The sequence below is a fragment of the Acinonyx jubatus genome, chromosome B3 (genome assembly GCF_027475565.1).
Source record: "Acinonyx jubatus isolate Ajub_Pintada_27869175 chromosome B3, VMU_Ajub_asm_v1.0, whole genome shotgun sequence".
NCBI lineage: Eukaryota > Metazoa > Chordata > Mammalia > Carnivora > Felidae > Acinonyx > Acinonyx jubatus.
Genome location: NC_069386.1, coordinates 97,213,532 through 97,237,460, shown reverse-complemented (window position 1 = coordinate 97,237,460; position 23,929 = coordinate 97,213,532). Strand labels below are relative to the sequence as shown.

The 23,929-nt window shown below is 37.8% G+C and overlaps 1 protein-coding gene across 2 annotated transcripts in view; it reads right to left on the bottom strand.

Moving 5' to 3' along the window:
- Positions 1–23,929, bottom strand: part of FRMD6 (FERM domain containing 6) — a 238,860-nt gene that overhangs the window by 161,224 nt on the left and 53,707 nt on the right. For both annotated transcript variants that reach the window (XM_053224458.1, XM_027065705.2), the window contains exon 3: positions 772–837. The gene's annotated coding sequence lies outside the window, so the exon portion shown is untranslated. The remainder of the gene's footprint in view (positions 1–771; positions 838–23,929) is intronic.

Sequence of the window (23,929 nt, the reverse complement as noted above, 5' to 3'; positions counted from 1 at the left end):
GAGCTCCTTTTGGACCACACAATCCTTGCAGATGACTTCAGAGGTGAAACTTCAACACTTGCAGCCCAGATAAAAATATTAACTTGTAAAGAGAATGTCCTACAGATATTAGGCATAAAAGGCAACCGTCTTAGAAAGTGGGCACCCTTTTCTAGATGTGTCTTATGTGACTACAGAGGTTTTCCTTCTAAAGCCTAAAAAAGGGATTTAAAAAAAGTTAATTAGTCGACAACTTCTACTGCATAGCTAATTTTGATGGAGTCCCATATTAGATAGCAATTAAGTTGTCATAAAGACAGTAATTACAGGTTTTAATGTAGTATGATTTTGTGAAGCAAACTTGAGCTTGCTAAATGAGTAATGGATGAACTTGCAGGAAGGAGGAAAATACAATGGAGAAAAGAAAGGAAGAAGAGACATCAAATCCATCAAATCCCATCAATCCAGAGGAGATATTTTCTGTTCCTTTGGTCCATAAAGCCCATCTAAAGCAGAGATTCTCAGACTTGTGTGTGCATCAGAAACACCTGGCAAGTTTGCTAAAGCACAAGGAAGGGCCCAAGAGTTTGCATTGCTAACAAGTTTCCAGGTGGCACTGATGCTGTTGGTGTGGGGACCAAACTGCCAGATCCACTAAAATAACTAGAGATCCTGCTGGACTTTTCCTAGTTCATATTCTAGACGTTTGTCCAGAGCTGACACATCTTTGGATTTTCTAAACTTGGGTTCCTTCACAACAAGCTTTTCAGGTTCACATTTAGTACTCCTTACCTGATGAAATTTGGTAGTTTCCAACCAGAAGAAGCCTCATGAGAAATAAAAAAATGGATGTAAAGGCTGTTGAGAGAAATATAAGAGGCAATTAAGAAAGGAAATCCAAATTACTCTGTCATTGTAATTAATAGTAACTTTTGGATAAACACCATTATCCCGAAGATATATTCATTGTATTTTCCGCATTTGCTTTTTATTAGCAACTTAAACAAATTTACAGATGAAGATGTAATTTGATCAACACAGTGACAACTAAAAAAAGACGTTTCATTATTTAGAAAATTCTATTGAATAGAAGGTGATAATTATATCAGAGATACAACTAAATTTTCTAAACAATGTTAACGTTTATTTTGACCCAAGTATTGTTTGCCTAAGTCGAGGCATTATTTTTAGTAACCAAAGCATTCTTTTTTTTTTTTTTTTTGCATTCCAAAATCTACTTCCTAATGTAATGAGTCCTGTTTACTTGGTAATGTTTTTCTTTTTTTTTTTAACTACTGAATAATATGCAGAAAATGATGAGAACTGCGAAGTATCTGAAAGGCACATAGGTCGTTTTGTGAAAATAAGGAGTATGGAGAGAGAAAACATTTTCAGTAAAAGTGCTCTGTGAGTATCTTTTCAGTATTTCCCAGTAAGGAAGAAAATACTATGCTTTTCTTTGGTCAGACAGTCAATTCACATCAGAACTGGTCTGTTCACTTTAGCCTTTGGATTCCCCACCACATCAAGCTCAGCGGACTTAGGGATCCACAGGGGTATTGTTTCCACACTTCTCAACGTGCAAGTGGTACTGGCCAATTCAAACCAAACACTAGGCCCCCTCCCAGACACGTTTGTGGTTGCCCTGACACACATGCCTAGCTGTTCTGACTCTGAAGCCTGCTTCTGTTAGTGTAGAGATAACTTTAATGTCCAGCATACTGCAAAACTTGCTTGTGATGAGAGCCATCGCTTGGCCACCCATCGGGACAAAGATAGCAGTTGGTCATTTCTGGAGTTTCAGTGCTTGCTCCATTTCTCCTCCCAATGCATTCATTTCTGGATTAAGGTTGACTGCAGCTCATGATTCTGCTGCTTCAAATCGTTCTAAAATAGCCCAAGAAGTTCTGACTTGTGAATGTGAAACATGAGTTCGACCTTCTCTAAGTGAGCCTACCATTCTCTTACTGCCTAAACCAATGGCAGGTTTCCTGCAGACAAGAGTTGGCTCAGAAAACTTTTTGAAGTCAGGACTTACACAGGACCACATCACCTCCATTGGATAATATACATTCTACAATATTTTTATTCTAGAAAAGGCATGATGAACTCATAACTATTCTACTAACTGCTTTCTTCTTAAAAATTTATAGCAAGCCAGTGCTTCTCAGCTCAGCAGGGCACAGTGCCCACAGACTTGGATTTGTTCGCTTGCCTAGGCTAGAAATTCAGGAACGTCAAGATACTCAACTCATTTCTAGTATAACTATGTATTTGTGTGTCAGCAAAGGCTATCCTCTTTTTCCTTTACTGAAAAAAAAAAAAACAACTGCAAATGTTTATTGAACTTTGAGGCTGGCATAAAAGAACTATTAGATTATGGTTTTTGTCCTGGAATTATTTATAATGAAGTCTTAATATAAGATCTGCACATGTGAAATAATTACAAACAAGGAGAAAGAGGACAGAGTTTATTTAGCATGGACTGTTTAGTACAGACCATACAGATATATGATGTCAGAGAGTTGGGGACAACTTTAGGAAGTTGATTTAAGTGATTTAAGTGATTTAAGTTGATTTATAAGTGGTTAAAGTAGATTAAAGGATACATAAGATTTGTATAAAAAGATAAGTGGTCTTTCTCTGTGTTTTATTCAGAAAACGAATGCGTGCATTTATACTATTTAATCTCACTCACTAAATATCTTTATAGGGTGTCCAGAGACCTCAAAATGGTCACCAGTGGGCCAAAGAGCTTTTTACTTGACCATCACTTGCCATGTTTTCAAAGAAATTTGAACTAGTTACCAACGTTAACAAGTTGAACGATTTTACATTAAAATGTATAGATTTAGATTTTCTCTTGACAATTGGACAGTCTATCAAAACCTGGGATATATTTCTGCCTGGTAACAATGAATTACAGCTGAGTAAAACCCACCCCCATTGGACAGGGCACTGACTTTCTGCTCTCCACTGCTCAAACAAATCCCCCTAACTTCTCTCACCTAACATTCTGTGCTCATGTAGATCCCCTATCTGGCCTCTGTGGGCATTTGAGCTTATGACCCTGCTATACGTTAATAGGGCCTCCCACACAGAGAGCTGTGATATATGCTCCACTTCAATCAATTCGGTCACAATCAGTGATCCTGCCCTCTCAGCCTCACTTTAGAATGTTCAAGCAACTTACACACAGAAGGACACTGTATAAAATTGTTCTCAATCCACAGAGGAAAATATCATGGACAACGTACACAAAGAGTTGAACTTTGGATTCTGTAAGTACGCTGGTGATCATGATTCAAAATGTATGTTCTCTAGTGGAGGTTACCAGGCTGTGTTCACATATGAAGGATGGATGCTCCGTTAGCTCCTTCAGGTCACTTACTATAGGAAGATCCATTCAAAGCGCATGTTATGCATGAAAATTTGGAGTGAGATAGTAGATAAGTTGAGGTTGATTATTCTCTTCCAGAAAATTTACCTATTTCACAAAGAATTTTATTTAAGCAGAGTTGTTCCTATGTATTTGAGATATAGTCAGATCTACCTATAATATAGCCCTGTGTGTCCCAAAGTAAGGCACATCTGTATGAATATTTACTGTGGGCAACCAATTCCTTCTGGTATGCTCTGAGGAAATGTACAGAGCACCCAATGGTCAGGCAATGCAAGCAGCATGTGTTAGATCTAGAATGAGTTCCATACTTGTATTGGAACAGTCATTCATTTATTCACCTGGTCATCCCAAATGTGTTTACTTCTTTAGCCCAGCCCCGTGGGCTTTCTCTTGGCTCTTCTATTAACTAGCTCTGTGAACTTGTCGAAATCCATTAACCTGTCTCGGTTTTGGTTCCTCAGATGAGAAAGGCATATTAAATGATCTCTGAGGTCCCTAAAGATAAAACATGCCAAGTTTTCAGAAGAAGGTGCCTAGGGTAAAGGGAGGCAATCTGTTCTGACTTAGGAATCAGGCTGCAATCCTTTGCACGTAGACATCGCTGCCTAGCCTGCCAGTGTGCAGGCCAGGTGTGGTCTCATACCCAGCTTGTGCCCACCAGTAAGCCCACACTGGTGTTTCATATCCAGCTTCCTTTCTGTTTGGCCCTATAGTCTAATGGTAGATTCCCTGGGATTTCTGGTTCTGATATATACTTTATCACTGATGCTCATGTTCCCCTAGGAAGTCTTTTCCCTTTTTAGCTCAGTCTCATCTTGTTGACTTAGAGGATGAGATTTCATCCTCCTTCTTTGAGGCTACCTGGGAAGAGAAGAGGGGCCAACTTGTAATACCTCTTAAGATGGAAAAGTTATAGAAAACATTACATTAAATATTTGAATTGCCTACAGTTTTAAGAAAAAAGGAAAGGAAATTCTGTGCTTTTTCTTATTTTTTATTCTTTTTGAATCTCACCTTTTCTTAGCAAAGATAGAGATTCTCCTATAAAATAGGTGTTGGGGCAAGAGAGCACGAAAGGAAAGGGTCTCTTTAGGGACCAGGCATCTGGGGGGGCAGGAGTGGCTGATTCTAACTGTATCAGCCGATTATTTAGAGCAGAAGTCTGCCCCTGAAAGACACTGGGGAGTTGTTGTCACTGCTACCCTCTTGCCCAGTGGATATTTTCTTTTATACTTTTATTTTTTTAAAGCAATAGATACTTATTGCAGAATAATTATATCTTCAAAATATAAACAAATCCTCTAAGCCACCCCAAGAGTTATACAGTTAACATTTTGATGTCTATACTTCCAACAAATATAAACATGTATATTATGTAGAGTTTTTAAAAAATGGGATAATATACAGGCTCCTGGATGACTCAGTCAGTTAAGTGTCTGGTTCTTGATTTCAACTCAGGTCATGATAATGGTGCATGAGATCGAGCCCCATGTCAGGCTCTGTGCTGACAGCGTAGAGCCTGCTTGGGATTCTTTCACTCCTTCGCTCTCTGCCCCTACCCTGCTCACACTCTCTCCGTCTCAAAATAAATTTTTAAAAATGGGATAATATATTCATATACATATATATGTATGAGCATACGTATACACATTACATACGTATATACCATACGCATACTGTATACATATTTATATCATATACATTGACTATACACACATTATTTTGTAAACTTCTTACTTCACTTGATATGTTATAAAATTTTTTCTATTCCTGTAAATATGGAATTTCAAATAATTTGTAGTGAATGTATCATTCTCCATTGTGTTGGCGTATTACAATTTATGTAATCAGTCCTCTATAACTGAGCATTTAGACCTTTCTTCCCCCATTACTAGTGTAATGCAGTTGGTGGAAAAAGTCTTTTTTTTCTTTTTTTTTTTTTTTAGAGAGAGGGCAAGAGCATGAGCAGGGGAGGGGACAGAGGGAGAGGGAAAATGAGACAGAAAGAGAGAGAGACAGAGAGAGAGAGAGAGAGAGAGAGAGAGAGAGAGAGAATCTCAAGCAGGCTCCACAGTCAGTGCGAAGCCTGATGGGGCTTGATCCCATGACCCTGGGATCATAACCTGAGCTGAAATCAAGACTCTGACACAAGCAACTGAACCACCCAGGTGCCCCATGGAGAAGATTCTTTTAAAGCCTCTGGAAGAATTCCCAAGGCAGAAGAGGCAAAAATGGATTGCCCTCCTTGATAAAAAAGCAGCCATTCTGATGTTCTAGGGACAGGAGAAAAGAAGGGGTGCTGGGGAGAATCTGAGTTTCTGAGGCTCTGAGACCAGGCACGAATATATATGTTAGAGAAAATAGGTTTCTAAGAAATTCCCAAAGACTTTTAAATCCAGGGCAATCTGTTATCTAATATTGACCGTCTATTGTGCCAGGCTGTGATGAAACTTTCTCCTGTGACCAACTGCTTTTTCTGAGAGACTTTGGGAGGGAAATTAAAATAAGTAACAGGCTGTGTTACTCATTTGAGTTGGCAAAGGGCAGAAAGACACAAAGCTGTAGGATAAACTCTATAAGTGTAATTAAGAACCTCATGCCATTCAGGAAATAGGATAAGAGGTGCACAGAGGAAATGTTACTACTCTGAGAAGCCTTGGAGGTGGCGAACACTGAGCTCCTCCAGCAGGAAGAGGACTTGAGTCATTTTCTTGCAATACTAAAGTTAGAATGACTCCATGAACCCAGAGTGTTTGGATATGCCTAGGCAGCTAACACAACACTGAAATGAAAATCCTTACATGTTTATTGACTAAATTCCAATTTGTGAGTTTTGAATTTCCATATTAGAAATGAAACTCATGGGCGCCTGGGTGGCTCAGTCAGGTGAGTGTCCAACTTTGACTCAGGTCATGATCTCGCAGTTTGTGACTTTGAGTCCTGCACCAGGGGTGCTGTGTCAGCGTGGAGCCTGGTTCAGTTTCTCTGTTCCCCTCTCTCTCTTCCCCTCCCCTGCTTGTGCTTTCCTTCTCAAAAATAAATAAATATTAGCAAAAAGAAGTAAAACTCATCTACTTTTCTATATCTTTCTCCCTCCTATTCTTTCCCTCAGCCATTTTCTCTTTGTTTTTTTCCTTTCTTTTCTCTTAATTAAAATAAAATACCTTTTCATTAGGTGATCCATTCATACTGTACAAGATTCAAAAGCGAGAAAAGGATAAAGGAGGATAGGCTAAATCATGACTATGTAAGCCTACCTTGCTCTTCATTGGAGTCAATGAATGTTATCTGGTTGTATATTCTTCCAGATGTTCTAAGCATACACAGCATGTATGAATAACAGCCACTACCTTTCTGTTTCCACAAATAGCTGTGTACTCCACAAAGAGTTTGTGGCTTGCTCTTCTCATTTAAAGGCCACTTTCTTTTTTTTAAGTTTATTTATTTTTGAGAGCGCGAGAGACAGAGCATGAATGGGGGAGGGGCAGAGAGAGAGGGAGACACAGAATCGGAAGCAGGCTCCAGGCTCTGAGCCATCAGCCCAGAGCCCGATGCGGGGCGGGAACTCATGGACTGCGAGATCATGACCTGAGCTGAAGTTGGACGCTTAACCGACTGAGCCATCCAGGCACCCCTTGCTCTTCTCATTTAACATACTTCACCAACGGTTCCACATTCGTACACATAGAGCTGCTCAATGACTGTATTTGTAATCCAGTCCAAATGAACATAAATAATTTATTTTGCCTTTCCTTTTTCAGATGAGAATTAAGGTTGCTTGCTTTTTTTCCCCAACAAAAAATTCTTCTGTAGTCTTGGACATACGGTTTTTTCATTATGTATGAGAATATCTATCTGATAAAATCCTAGGAATGGAATTGATGAGTCACGGTGTCTGTATATTTAAACTATTGATAAGTATGGTTAATTATCCTCCAAAGAGGTTGTATCAATTTGCACACCTACTACAAATGTATGAGAATATCTCTTTCCTTACACCTTAATCTAAATAATGTTACTGATTTTTAAATCTTTGCTCATCTGATAACTGAAAATTAGTGTGCCATTTTAATTTGCATTTTCCTATTATAAGTGAAAGATAACATTTTTAAAAGACCTTTAGTTCCTATTTATTTGTTCATTTTTACATTGTATTATTTGGTTCTTTCTTTTTGGCTCATAGGAGTTCTCTACATATTATAGAAATTAGTTCTTTTACTATATAAATTATAGCAGATATTTCACCTGCTTTGACTTTTAACATTGTATATGTGTATTTCAATGGAATAGAAAATCTTATTTTTTGAGTAGTTGAATTTACTGACTCTTTCTTTTATGCCTTCTTTTTGTTGTTTGGGTTTTTTTGGGGGGGTCATTATTTTTACCCTTCAAGAATTAAAAAAAAACTCCATTCATATTTTCCTCCAGGACATTTATGGTTGCCTGGTTATACTTCAATCTTTGGCTCCATCTGGAATGTATTTTGGTATATTCCTCTTCTTCTCCTTACAGTTCCCTTCTCCTCTTTTAGGTTTAGGCAAGTTGCCAAGGAGATTTAATGGCCTGGGTGCAGTCCTTCCCTCTCTGGCCCACTTCCTCACTGAGAGACCCAAGGAAAGAATTAGCTGCTCCAAGTTTTGGTTGAAAGGCGATGTGGGGCATGGAGACTGGAGGAAATGGAGACTAGGGATGGGACGGTCACAGGAGTCTCTATACACTTCTTCTGAGAAGAGTTCAACAGCTTCCAGTTTAAAGTTTGAGAATAAAATTTCTCGATTCCCAGATGTATTCTTTAAGCTTTACTGCTTAAACCATTTTCTCTATGAATTTCTCCACAGAGGACAGAAAGTGTGGAAATGAGATGGGATTAAAGAGAAAACAGCTTGAGGGGCACATGGGTGGCTCAGTTGGTTAAGTGTCCAACTCCTGATTTCGTGTCAGGTCATGATCTCGCGGTCTGTGGGTTCAAGCTCTGCATTGCACTCTGTGCTGAAAGCATGGAGCCTGCTTAGGATTCTCTCTCTCCCTCACTCTCTGCCCCTCCCCACTCACTCCTCTATCTCTTTCTCTCTCACAAATAAATATTTTTTAAAAGAAAATAGTTTGGATATAAATAAGAACTTACTGATAGAGAAACCTACAACAGGTTGGAAAGCTATGTGTCTTGAAAGATAGAGTTGAAAACTTGTCCTGGAATAGGAGCCCTTAAAACCCTTTATTTTATGGTTTTATCAGCTTTCTCATCAGGAAACAGACAATTTTAACACACAGGTATCATGTACATTAATATCTATAAGCCTAACACCATTAAGAAAAGAAGTTGCAGAAATTTAAAGTAGCATTATCACAGATATGTTTTTGATAGGTTTTGTAGCATGTTTTAGAGTAAGAGTATTTTCTGTCCAGCTTGAAAGCTGAAGAAATTCAGGAAGGGTGGATAGATGAGCCATCGGTCTTAGTACCACCTTATATTGATCTTGGCCAAGTTACTCAAATCTCAGAGAAGAGACTTGATGATGAAGTCAATTAGGCAAATATTAGAGAGTATCCAGACCAAGAACCAGTGGCTAGCCTAAAGGATTTTAACCTTTTGTATTGTGACCCTCAGAAAGACATAAGTTTTCCATTTTGGTCCAGAATAACACTACACATGAGACTGAAATTAAAGTTACATGAAATGGTATTAACTTTTACTTCATGCATTCTGGTATTTTCTATTCCATTCCATTCCATTCCATTCCATTCCATCCTGTTTCTTTTAAAAATTGTAGGTCAAAACACACTAAATGGATTTATCAACCATTTGACCTTCAGTTTGAAGAAAGCCAGGCTAACGGAAAATGAACATTCACCTACCCTGACATAGATTTAGAACTAATTGTCATATATTAAAAGCTTCCCTTGGAAGTCATATAAATAAAGCTTGTAAGTAACTGTACCATATATAGATGTCATATATTTTCAGCTCCATTTGAAAAGAACACAATGTGTTTTGGAGCACATCATCTGTAGAATCCAGATAATTATTTAGAATAAATTAAAACTCATAATCTAGGTAAAATATAAAATCCACACATGATTGCCTCACAGCAATAGCTGTCATAACTTAGGAATAAGTGATTTTCTGACCAACTGGAACTTTAAATAAATTCAACCAATTAGAACTCATGCTTCCATCATTTGATGATCACGTATAGTTGCCTATTCATATCAGTGACCACAACTCAGGCACTAGTCCTTAGCAAGAAGGGTTGTTTCTTTCGGAGTATTTAAAACCAACCCCCCCCCCCCCAATCCCTTTCATCAGGTAGCCTACCATCCATTCTTAAATAGCTCAACTATAGCTGCCCCTCAATGGTTTACAGTGGTAATTGGCAGGTTTACACTAAGCAACTTCCAATGGAAAGATCATATCAGTCTCTGGTCATATCAGTCTCTGGTCATCAGTCTCCAGTCATATCAGTCTGGGAGAAATACAGAACTTGACCATTTAATTTCCATTGTTCAGAAAGTTGCCAGACTTGTCCTGCCTGGCAGTGGTGTCAAGAACTTTCAACTTCCTTGGCTCCACCTCCTCTCTGCATGTGCAGAGCAGAGCAAAGGGAGGAGGCCCCATAGCAGTGTCATCCGAGGAGCCAAACAGAGGTTTGGGTGTGGAGTGAACAATTGCTTTTGAATTCTAAAACCTTTTCCACAGAAGTTTTCACTCATGACTTACTGACTTGACAAATCAGAAGTTAAGCGACAGGAACAGGTCTGCAACTATTCCTTTGCAAGATAATTTCCCTGGGTTTTTTATTCTCTACAAATACGTTCATAGGGGACATGCACACATATTTTTCCTATATTTTTAGAGACTATCATACACGCTAATAAACTTGTTCCTATAAGTGACATGGTACCTGATTTGAGCAAGTACAAACTCCTACACATAAGTGAAGTCACTCTGTAACTAGTAGGTGAGCTCCTTATTTAAACATTTGCTTTCCCTTATGCTTGGAAGAAGGATGTTGCCCTGAGGCCTTTCAAAAAGGGCTCTTGACCCCTCTTTCTAAGGCTGTTGTTCTACTCTTCAGAGGAAGGTTGTTAATTATATCCTTTAAACCATCTATTATTCTGACCTACTTCAGTCCATAATCTCTTCTGTCAAAGTTGTCCTTGGTTGGCTCTCTCTGGAACCACAGAGCTCTATGCTCAAAATGGAGGCCTTTTAATCTCCTTGGGTCCCCACTGGTTGCTCCATCTTACCTCCTCTCTTCTCAAGGGGGCAACTTTTTTTTCATCTCATCATTTAAAAGTCATAAGAAAGAGGGGAGCCTGGATGGCTCAGTCAGTTGAGCATCCAGCTTCGGCTCAGGTCATGATCTCACGGTTCGTGGGTTCAAGCCCTGCATTGGGCTCTGTGCTGACAGCTCAGAGCCTGGAACCTGATTCATATTCTGTGTATCCTTCTCTTTCTGCCCCTCCCCCACTCACTCTCTGCCTCTCTCTCTCACAAATAAACATTAAAAAAAATTTTTTTAAGCCATAAGAGATTTTTGTCTAAAACAAGGTTATGTAATTTTCTTTCCAGATTCATTATTATAGAGAGGAAACTGAGGATCTGAGACAAACTGAAATCATGTAGTGCCTCAAAGATCAAAGACACCAACATGAATGCATTTTCTCTCACTCTAATGAGTAGACTACCCTTTAGGAATTAAAATGCTTATAAGTCATGACAAATATGAGTACAGTGCAGGGAGAGACTCAATAAAATGGAATGTGGCCAAAGGAGGATTGAAGAGAAATTAGGGCTTTTCTGTGGGGTGTTAAGTGACATTGAGTAAGTCTAGTATAAATAATCAATATAGCTATAATAAATGCAATAAATATATAGCTGCACTTCCAAGAAATTTTCCATAACAAAAAGTTTAAGCACTGGTTATAAAACAATTATTTTCAAGAGGCAAAGGCAGTGAGAACCTAGAAGTTTTACAACTTGCAATTCTAAGTTATTTACCTTGTAGGAATTCTGAAAATCTGTTTTCAAAAATCTGTTTTGAAAATCTTTTTTCAAAAATCTTTAAATGTACAGTTATAAAACCTTAATATTTGTGAAGAAACCTGGACTTTCCAAGCTCAGTTATATCAAGCATTTCCAATAGCCATTAGTATTGTCATATACTGATCTCATATACTTTCCTCATATGCTGTCATATGCTGTCTTCATATACTTTATCTTCATCTTTCTTACTACTTATCATTACTGAGATACACATGTAATCAAAATTGCAACCACTATAGTCTTTTTTCTTTCTATTGTGGCTCTAGCTCTTGATAGGTATGATTTATATGGATGACGCTACTTTGAAACATATTTAAAGCATGTATAAAATTTTTTTGACACATTGAGAGGTGGGATTTTCTACTCCTTCCCTTGAGTTTGGGATGTAAGCAATATTCTATTCTATGGAAATGAGACTGTATAAGGCTAGGTCAGCAAAGGCCATGCAGCCTCCTCCTTGTTCTCTTGGGATATTCACTCTTTACACTCAAGTATGAAGTCTGGCTATCCTGAGACTGTCATGCTGAGAGGGTCTACTTTTTGGCACTTTAGCTAATTGCCCTATGAGCGCCCAGCCTGAAATCACCAGCAACCACTAGACATGTCAGAAAGAAGCCTCAGAATCAATCATTTCAGCCCCTAATCATCAAGTCACCCCCAGCCCTTGGGTCTCCCTTGCTGAGGGCCTTGACCTTATGTAAAGAGATAAGCTATCCTTACTGTGTCCTGTCTGAATTCTTGACCCAGAGAATCTAAGGGCATCACAAATTATGGTTTCATGCCACTAAGTTTTGGGGTAGTCTGTTATGCAGCAATAATACCTAGAACATTCCCTAATCACTATGATACAAATTGTATTTAATTAATCTACCATGTTTAATTCAATTCAGGTTATAAAATTTTATGCTGGAGGAAAGCCTTTACTGATTCAAATCTTCTTGGTAATATGTTTTCCCAGCCCATTATGATTTGTCATTGCACAAAAATTGTACTTGGGTAAGAGGATGGGTAGAGGGAGGGAGAAAGAGAGGGAAGAGAGAAGATGACTTGGATGTTCTTTTATAAGAAGTAAAATGAGCAGCTTTATCTAGGCTAACACTTTAGGGGTCTCATACAATCACCATGCACAATCGACTTGCACTCTTAGTTATTCAGAACAGTTTTGGCACCAGGATTTTAATAAATTATGACTCCAGAGTGCTTATACCTGGGCCAACTTGAAGATCCCAGGGTGCCATGTGGCCTGAACAATGCTCCTGCCCTCCTTCACTAGCTGATGAATGGCATCACGTATGACTCCTGATGAGATCTAGCTCTAATCTCCTAATCTACTTCCATTAGTCCCCAGATCTAGGCAATTTCTGGTTAATATTTACATTCTGATTAAGAAAGTAAGATATTCATTTTTAGATCATGGAACCCATGGACCTGGGGATGGGGCAGGATAGAGATATGGAGGTGAGTGATGGATATTTACTTTGCAGTGCTCTACGCCTCTCAAATTGTCATTTTTCAACTCATCTTGAAATTGAAGAAGCAATTTGTGCTAGACTTGGGCCCTGGAAGACTTATAAAATAAGCCAAAGTGAGAATCTTTGATTTGGGCCAAATTATACAGACTAAGAAAATAAAGTGAATTGGCAATGCTGGAAATAACAGTTTTATAAAATGATTTAACACCAGGATCTTTCTACGAAATCAAATTTCCTAGGAAAGATGAACTAATATATTATTAATTTTTTCCCAATTGGGATAAGGTTACAAATGAATCTATAGTGATTTCTTCCTTTTTCTTTTGACTGAATTATGATACTAAAAAGCCCAATTAAAATAGCCTGAAAGGATCATCATTCAGAAGATTTTGATGTTCATTTTCACTGAATAAAGTTGGCATATCCATTAACATGGAAACCTCCTCTCCAAGGAAGAGAGTGCTCTTGAATTCAAGATTATTTTTCTGAAACTCATCAGATCAATGCTAGGTTGGGGTCGTTAAAAAACCACCTAAGCCTATCATCAAATGCAACCTAATCTTTCCCTACAAATCTATGGATGTTTACCTACAGCTCTGTTACTTAAATGCATGATTCACAGCTTCAGACTCAGTTTCTACAAAGGATACTTGTTTCCCTCTACTCTAAGCACTCGTAGTTTATAACACATTCCTAATTTTGGGCCACAACAGGCTCTAGTACAAACAAGGTCCCTTCCACTGTTGAAGGGATTTTCAAATTGAATTGTTTGCTTTTACTTAATTTCATATTCTAGCACTTAATGATTAAACATACCTTTTCTGTAATAGACTTAGGGTTAGAGGCCACAAGAGGAAGACTAGACTGATGGTCTAGGAAATTAATGTTGTCATTCATATAAAGGAATCACAGTTGCAGTAATTTCTTTCCCCTATAGTCACACATGGTTAGCTATATGAATTTTCCTGAGTCACCCCTGGAAGGCAGCTGGTACAAATGGCTCTTCCAGAAGGACCTCATTTGAAAAGAGTTACCTAGATTCAGAGGGCAAATATTCTGTGCTCAGAATTTAGCTCAGTTTTACCCCAAAATTGTGACCCTTCCAATTGAAATGGCAAACTGCTAAATCATAGTCTTCTGATGGTGGGGAGAGGGGCTTAAGAATATGGTCTTCATAGATGTGAACAATTCAAGATTAATTTCATTCAGCAAACTCTGTTTTTAAAGTACAAACATCAGGTTACTTTCTCCCTAATACAAAGATGATGGACTGGAAGGTTTTATCAAGGAAGGATCAAGAGTAATTTTGGAGTTTGGAGAAATCCATAGAAGGACAAGTCAGAGAAGGATATGGAAAGGACCCCATTGGGTTGACTCTGGATGCCTAAAGAAAAGAGGGATCAGTGCAAAGGAGTGGGATTTATCAGAGATCACCTGCCCACTTGGCCATTACATAAAACTCATCAGGGTTGAAAACTCTCCCCATGCGTCTTCTGACACCCTGTTGCTGACATGCGTGAATATCACTACATTTATGACTATTACTGCTCCATTCATGTGGTTTGTTATATAAATACATAGGACACTGACATGAAAGCTTTCAAGAGTTTATCAGAGAATATTTAAATAAGTATAGAATTAAACTTAGTTTTGGGTTGGTTTATGCCCATTTCATTGTGATAGGTGAATTTCTGCTTTCTCACACCTAGATTGTGATATAGAAAAAAAAGATGCAAAATATAGATCAACACATATTTATTCCACATCAATAATGCATTATAGATTCCTAGTGTGTACTCTAAGTGAACATTAAAAAAAATCTAAAACATAATCCTCAGAGAAGAGCTTCAAAATACAGAGTCAAAAAACTAACAAATATCATAAAGTGGAGACAACAAAAAATAATAAATTACTATTTACCTAGTCAAGACTCTAAATAAGCCTAAAAATGACTGTATATATCATCTAGTTCTTTCTACTTATAAAGATAAACTCACGTCTTTAAAACTTCCTGAAAACATGTTTCATCAGTTTATGTAGCCCACTTATACATGCAGGTTCAGGGAAGCAGCTGAGCAGATGGCAGGAGTTAAATGCACACAAAGAAAATGGATATCTTATTTCTTTTTAATTAGAGAAAGATTAATGAAGGAGATAGAAAATATTCAAAGGAAGGTACTTGTGGGTACTGAAATTGGAATCTCCAGAGAGTGGAAAATTCAAGATAAAGTGGATAAAGAAAATGTCTGAAATGGCCAAAGAAAGCACAGAGGTCTGAGGAAAGCTGGTGGGGGAGAACTGTGAAGGATGCCAGAGGGGACACCAGCATGGTGATGGAGACTCTCAGTCTGCCTGAGAGTCAATCCCAGGGGAGCTGGCTTTCTTTAAAAACCAGAAAAAAAAAGTACGTAGAACCCACCACCAGATGATTCTGAATGGATTGGTTGGAACTAGGGCCCAAGAGTCTGCATGATAACATGCAGTCTGAGTGTTTCTGATGCAGTTGGTCTAAGGACCGCAGTCCAAGAAACGCTTGGAAAAGATGACTGCTGGAGCCTCGCAGAAGAGGGCAAAAATTAATGACCTTTAAAGAGAAGCAGAGGGGGGAAAAGATGATATTTTCTTAGTGGACTTACAGATCTTATTTCTCCCCTGAGTGAGAGCTGGCACATTCTCTAGGATCAGAGAGTAGATACCAAAGCAAGTGAAATACTGGTCATGCCATGTGTGCATGCAACTTTCTCTTACCTAGCAACTTCATTTATCTCTAACACTGTCAAGCTGGGAAATAGGGCAAAAAAAATGTTTCAGCGTGGAAAAAACTGACTTAAGCAAATCCACACACAGTTCTCATAAAATAACTCCTCAGGGCCTTGCTTCAAGCTTATTTATTTTTGTTTTAGAGATGTCTAAAAACTTGGCTATTGGATTTCTTAGCTTAAAGCAGTTAAAATCATACAATTTGGCAAGGAGAGGTGCAGGGCGTGGTGGGGCAGGGGTGGTGCTAGAGGCACAGACATAGGTGGCAGAAAGAAATGATAGCTGACACTGAAGACATCCTGATAGTAAAGAATATGAAAAGCAGACAAAAGAACTCGTTTGGAAGAGGGGCAAAATTTCTTCAAATGATTAATAACACCTAAGATCTAGTGTGTTACTGTATGTTATAGCAACTAATATTCATAATGGTGATCTCTAAGTAAAAAAGTAAAATTGCTAAACTATGTTTAAAATATTTTGCTGAAAATGGCATGGAGGTATGACATTTTTGAAGAGTTCCTATTTAAAAAGGCTACTATTTCAGATATCAGCTTCGGTAATCAGCTTTGAGATAATCAGCTTTGGTTTTGCATATTATATATTCAGTTATTTATTTGCTCATTTATTACCTTCCTTATGGCATGCAAGGTATCATGCAAAGTGCCAGGAGAAAATAACATGGTCCCTCAAAAAGCAAAATTCTAGAGTCTGGAAATGCAAGCATCTTGGTTTAGAAGAAAGGTCAGAGATCTCTATGTGGATCTGGAAGCCATTTATGCAGAAATTTCAGTTGAAGTCACAGGAGTACAGTGCAGAGAGCAGAGAGGAAAACAAGGCAGCTCAGGGTGGAGCCAGGTGATGGCCTCACTCTCCAGTGATAAACAAGGCATTACCATACTATGTTACATGTAAGTTACATTTCAATCCTCATACAACTGGGATGGACTATGAATTGGGAAATTTGGACACAATTATGGACTAAATCTTCTTTGAAAGAGTTTTGTCCAACGTTCCTCCTCATTCCCTTGCCCACCAAGGACCTGGTCTAGATGCATAATAGGATCAAAAATAAGAGTTGCTGAGAAAGACAAGCCTGACTGAGCCTCTGTCTGATGAAGCAATTAAGCAAATGTCACCACAGAGCACATTTCAGCGCTGAAGGCTTCACTCTGATCATTAAGGCTCTCACCTACTCAAATGTACAATTTTGCAAAGTAAACTGGTGCTATGAAATGTTTTGACACTTTGAAGAAAAAGAAATGCCATCTAATTGTTCAGAGACTGATAGGAAGAATAAAGTATATGAAAAGATAAAACGTATAGTGCATTAATTAATATACCAATCTGCTAAGCTGAGCAAACAAAAGCTTTCTAAAAATTACTGCTGATGTTTGTGGGTGGGAGGAAGTAGTAATCACAATGGTGTATTCTGAGCTTGCTGTGATGTCCTGTCAAGCCTCCTGCTAAGTCACAGGAGAAAAGAGTTAAACGTTAATTCGTACACCAGATGTATGGAACACCAACTATAAGGAAGGCCCTTTGGTAGTTATGTGGGAGACACAACAGTAAATAATATTTAGCCCTGGCTTTGAAAGAGCTTATGAGTAGCTGAGGTACAAACAAATGACTACATCGGAAGGCAGGGAGTGATTACAGAGTGACTTTGCACATCTCCTGTTCCAACCTTCAAACAAATCATCCAGAGAGTTTTGATCTTACATACGATGTAAACCCAACCCAATGTGTAATTAAGTTAGTGGCAATTTCAATAGTTTTATCTTTTCTTTAATATATCGCTACTATTTATCAGTTGTCTTTTTAACCAGGAGCAGACCACATCAGTATCTAGATAAAGCTACAAATTTATGAGTGCTTAGAACTAATCAGTTCCAAAGGCAATTTCTACATGGCCCAGTTGTAAAAATCAAAGGCCTGTGACTTATATATATAGGATACATATTTACACAAAATGCATCTTTATATTTATGTTAATATACTTATAATTATATATTTATTTTATGTAATGAGTAATATAATAAATATAAACATAAAACAAATATCTATATTTCCTTATAACTAAATATCTAAATATAAATAGTTATATATGTTCGTATGTATAAATATTGCCTGGCACATAGTAGACAGTCATTATTTATCTGTTGAATGAATAACAGAACATAAAATCTGGATTAAATTTGCTGTGAACTACCTGAGTTGTATATTTATGATGTGCATTCATTGCTATTATTTGAAATTGTTAAAAATATCACATTATTTAGATAGACATCATTAGTAGAATTCTTCCTTGGAAATTAAATGCTCTCCCACATGTATCTGAAGATTACATGCTCAGCGAGAAAGTCTAGGGAATAATGTTTTGCCAGATGACAGACATCTGGTGGCCCTCAGGTAAAACGATGCCTAGTGATGCCATTAATGCCCTTTTAACCAAGAAAGTTTCTTGAGGAAAAAAAAACCGCACTGGAGAGATAGTTCACATTATGTGGACTATTAGTGTTAGTGTTTCCTAGTTCAGACTTGGATGCTAGTTTTAATAAAGTTTTTAGACTAGTCTTAGATTTACAGATAAATTGTGAAAATAGTATAGACAGTTTCCACATACCTCAGGCCCAGTTTCCCCTATTATTAACATCTTACATTAGTATGGTATATTTATCACAACTAATGAACTAATATTGACATATTATTATTAACAAAAGTCCATACTTTACTCAGTTTTCTTTAGTTTTTACCTAGTGTTCTTTTTCTGTTCCAAGAGCCCATCATGGATACCACATTACATTTATCTCCTTAGGCTCTTCTTGGTTGGGGCAGTTTCTCAGACTTTCCTTATTTCTTAATTTTTTTTTATTAATTTATTTTCAAGTTAGTTAGCATACAGTGTAGTCTTGGCTTCAGGAGTAGAACCCAGTGATTCATCTTTTACATATGACCCCCAGTGCTCATCCCAAAAAGTGCCCTCCTTAATGTCCATCACCCATTTAATCCGCTCCCAGCACCCCTCAGTTTGTTTTCTATGTTTAAGAGTTTCTTATGGCTTGCCTCCCTCTCTGTTTTTATCTTATTTATTTTTAATGACCTTGACAGTCATTTTATAGAATGCCTCTTTTTGGGGTTTGTCTAACATTTTTTTCAGGATCAGACTGTGGTTATGGGTTTCTGTGAAGAACACCACAGATGTGGTACCATTTTCATCACATCATATCAAGGATATATAGTATCAACATGGTATCACTATTGATGTTGATCTTGATCACTTGGTTGAGGTAGTGTTTGTAAGGTTTCTCCACTGTAAAGTTACTCTTTCTCCTCCTTTTCATACTGTAGCCTTTGGAGAGAAGTTACTCTGCATAGCCCCCCCTTAAGGGATGGGGAGTTATGTTCCATCATCTTGAGACCAGAGCATCTACATAAACTACATGGAATTTTTTGGCATGGGGAATTTCTTTCTTCTCCTTATTTACTTATTCAATCATTCATTTATATCAGTATGGACTTATGGATATTAATTTTAATTTTGGATATTAATTTTAATTAATATTTAATCCAAATACCATTTCATTTTGTTGCTCAAAGTGTTCCAGCTTTGGTCATTCGGAGCTCTTTTCAACTGGCTCCTTTATTCCTTTGGCATTCCCTAATCATTGTTAAGTTTTTGGTTTTGTTTTGTTTTTAGCTAGCACTTCCTTACTGGCTTTATAAGATGTGCCAGGTTCATCTTGTAAATTTTTGCCCTGTCTTAGAATCATCCATTTCTCCAAGGATTCCTGGTTCCTTCTATTGGAGAATGGTCTTAGAAACCAAAATCTGAGCACTAGGTATGCTTCCTGTTAATGGGGTTTTAGGGTATTATTTTGATATTTGGGTGGAAGTTTGCCCTCATCTTCCTAGAGGTTCTCATAGTCCCATTTCTCCTTTATTGCTGTCTAGATTCACAGCCTGCCCCTCTTCTTCATGGTAAATATCACTCTATTTCTTCTCTTAGCTCTTCACTATCAGCAACTCCTTCAGGGTCAAAGTAGCATTAGAAATAGCCACCAAAAGAATAATATCTTTCAGATATTTTTGTATTTCTTAAAACTGGTTAGTAGGTATCCCCAAAGAAAATCTGATCCATTCTTCTACCATTAGTCAGGTGTTTCAGTTCTGATGTTTTTGGTTATAGCATTAGGTATCCACCCCTTTAGGAAAAGTGATCTTTCCTTGCTAACAAAAAACTCAGCTCAAAATAGCTAAAACAATACCAAAATGTAAGCTAGTTCAGTGATCCAACAATGCCATCAAAGATCTAAGATCTTCTGAACTTTCTGCCATGCTATCTTAGTCCTTGTCCTTAGGGTAGATACCCTTATGGCCACAAGATGCTCGACACAGGTCTAGGTGTCATATCTAGATACATAGAGAATCTACTTCTTGCCTTTGAAGTATGAAAAAAAAGCTTTCTAGAAGCTTCCAGCAAACATTTTCTTATGTCTCACAGGCCCAAATTGGGTCATATCTTCACCTCCAGATCAATCATTGATAAATTACATGGGATTATCAAAATTGGTTTAGACCAAATAGAGTATATCCTTGAGCTTTCCTGAGGGCTAGATACCTAAATAAAATCAGGATTCTGTCAGCAGAGAAGGGGAACATGACTATTGGGTAGCTCACCAAAAATGTGTGGTAGAGTAGCTACGGCATTATTTTATTCCCTTACAATACAGATTAAGTTGGGTTTGTGTGTGTGTGTGTGTGTGTGTGTGTGTGTGTGTGTGTGTGTATGTGTGTGTATTATATATATATGTACATATATATATGGGAAATATATTATATATATTATAATATGTACATATATATGTTATATATACATATATTATATACATATATACATATATTATACATATATTATAATATATAATATATATGGGAAAATAGTGGAAAACTACATGTCATTTATAAAAGAGCAAGTCTATAACATACATATAGCAAGTCTATATACATACATATATATAATACATACATATTATATATATACATATATAATACACACACACACATATATGCATACACATACTTTCAGAACCATTATACGTCTCCATAGTATGTCTTAACCTAGAATCCTTGGAAGCAGAGCCTGAGAAAGGACTACATGAAGGTAATTTATTTGGTGATTGATTTCAGGAAATCGAAGTGAGGAACTAGGGAAATGAAACAGGGAAGGGGAAAAGCCAGTAAAAGGATATACTATTGATTTGGCCACTGCTGTGGGCAACTGATGCTTGAACCTGCTGGAATATTTTGAAGAGCCTTATGAAAAATATCTCAAAACTGCCTATCCATGGGATAAAAAGAGAAGGCATTCATTTATTATCCTTAGTTTCCCATTTAGTAAAGGTGGCCTTGTAGGTATTAACGCCCTCGAGGCTAGCTAAATGTGAGTTCTGAGCAGGTTCCCACACTTGAGTATCAGATAAGCCCCAGGGCAAGAAGGAAGAAGCAGCCAAGGTCTAAGGACAGGCACTGTCAAATTATACATCTGTGAGGCTAGTCAAAGGCTGCCTGGAACATGTTGCCACAATAGGGGTTGAATAAGAGGCAGGGCTGAGAGGGTGTGAAAAAGAAGAGCAAAAGGAGTGTCCGGTGCATAGCATTTATCCTGATCATAATTATTCACCATTTGTAGGAGTATGTAATGGAAGTCTCCTCCACCACCCACACCAGGCTGCAATCTCTGTAAGGAGAAGAACTGTGTGTGTCTGGATTATTTCTTCTATCTCTGTCACCTAGCACAGTGTCTAGCGCATTGTAGGCATTCACTGAAAGTACAGTAAGTGAATGGACAGATGGATGGATGTCACGAAACGAAGAAAAAGGTAACCCAATTGCCAGACCCATCATTTCAAAAGGAAAGTGTTCAATAATAAGCTAAAAATCAGCTCAATTCCCCCAAGATACAGGACCAAATCATCTCCCTAGGTTCCCAAGCCCTTTGAGGAGCTGGTTTAGGAATGGGCTAGGTCAGGAGAAATACAATACAGATGCTAACTAGTGCTTGGTTTGGAGAAGACCTAAGAGGAGGTGTCCCCTCCTGCCTCATTCTAGCATGTATTTGATGTGGTTCTGGAGATCCCACAGGACATCTCATTCAGGTGTGTTTTCTATGGAGTACCTCTTAGCATCTCCTGGATATCTGGAGGTCAGCTCCTGAGCTTTCCTTATTCCTCCTCGATCAGTCTAGTGCTGACCTGGCCCCACCAATGAGCCATGGACTATGGGGCATGATCTGACTTGAACCCCAGTTGCATCAGAGAGTACGTGCCATTTGGGGACAGAGAGCAGAATCAGGTGTACTTCATACCTCAAAAGTGGGCATACTCCATTGAGTACCGCTTTACTTGAGGTGCATCTTTCTTGTGCCTCTCTTCTTATAGTTGTGTATTTATTACCGTTTGTCCTTTGAAATTACATAAAAATTTCCAGGGTAGTGACTGTGTCAACCTCCATTTTTCAATCAACTCTAACACTTGTAGATGCTGAATAATAAAGATGCCTAACTATTCATTTCCCTTAAAAAACACTTTAGCCATAAAAGAAAATGTTCTGGGTTTCTTTCCCATGTTGATCAGGCAAGTACAATCCCCTGCTTACATCCTGATGTAACCTGATATGAGAACCTGTCTGATTAAAGCCATGTCTCCAACTTGCAGAGTTAAGGGCATTTATAGGAAAAGAATATATTTTAATGTCCATTGTGCAGATGCTATTAAGGCTATTATCCTGAAATGACATTCCCCGTTACTTGGCTGGGATTTGTCTGTTTTTGACATCTACCTCCTTTTTAAAATGCTATTTAGACTTTTAACTCTAGTAGACCTCCAAGAGCAGGTAAATCTGAGGGTTTTTATAATTTAGTCCCAGGAATATTTTTTAGTAGTGAGAAGAGCTTATTCACAATGTATTTAGGACCTCTCCCTCTGATCAGCTTGCCAATTCACTGAGCCAGGTAAAAAATGTTGGCCGTCTCCTCTATTTGTATTGACATTACTTATGGTAATTGCCCAGCAAAACCTTCCATCCACTTAGGATTTCCTGCAGGAGCCACTGAGAAGTCTGGTTTATGAAAATGACAGATTGCACCCCTTGATGATGACAGGTACAGTCAGTCCTTTAAAGCAGTCACACCTGGCATTCAAATTATCTGCAGTCTTTCAGGTGAACAAAACAGCTCCCCAGCCTAATCCAGAGGCTTAAAGTTCTCAGGTGGGTACTGTAGGACTTGTAATGTTAAGTATTTTTATCACACACAAATAATAAAAATAAAAATGAAAAACAATAATAATAAACAAATAGTCCACTTAAAAATGGGCAGAAGACATAAACAGATGTTTCTCCGAAGAAGACCTCCAGATGGCCATCAGACACACAAAAAGATGCTCAACAACACTCATCCTCAAGGAAATGCAAATCAAAACCGCAATGAGATACCACCTCATACTTGTCAGAATGGCTAAAATCAAAACCACAAGAAATTATAAATGTTGACAAGGATGTGGAGAAAAAGGAACCTTCATGCACTGTTGGTGGGAATGCAAACTAGTGCAGCTACTGTGGAAAACAGTATGGAGCTTCCTCAAAAAATTAAAAATAGAAACACCTTACAATCCAGTAATTTCATGACTGGGTATTTACCCAAAAACATAAAAACACGGATTCGAAGGGGTACATGCACCCCTATGTTTATTGCGGCATTATTTTACAAGCAGCCTAAGTGTCCACTCATAGATAAATGGATAAATAGGGTGTGGTACGTATATACAATGGAATATTATTTGACCATAAAAAAGAATGAAAATTTTCCATTTGCAACAACATGGATAGAGCTACAGAGTATAATGCTAAGTGAAACAAGTTAAAGACAAATACCATATGATCTCACTCGTATGTGGAATTTAAGAAACACAACAAATGAACAAAGGAAAAAAGAGACAGTGAGACAGACAAACCAAGAAGCAGACTCTTAACAATAGAGAACAAACTGTTGGTTATCAGAGGAGAGGTGGGGGTGGGATGAGTGAAACAGGTAAAGGGGATTAAAGAGTACACTTACCGTGATAAAAATAAAATAAAATATAACAATAAAAAAGAATAAACAACAACAACAACAATAAAGAGGGAAGAAGAAAACCTTTGGAGGTGACAGCTATGTTTATGGTATAGATTGTGGTGATGGCTTCACAGGTGTCTCCTTATCCCCAAACTGAT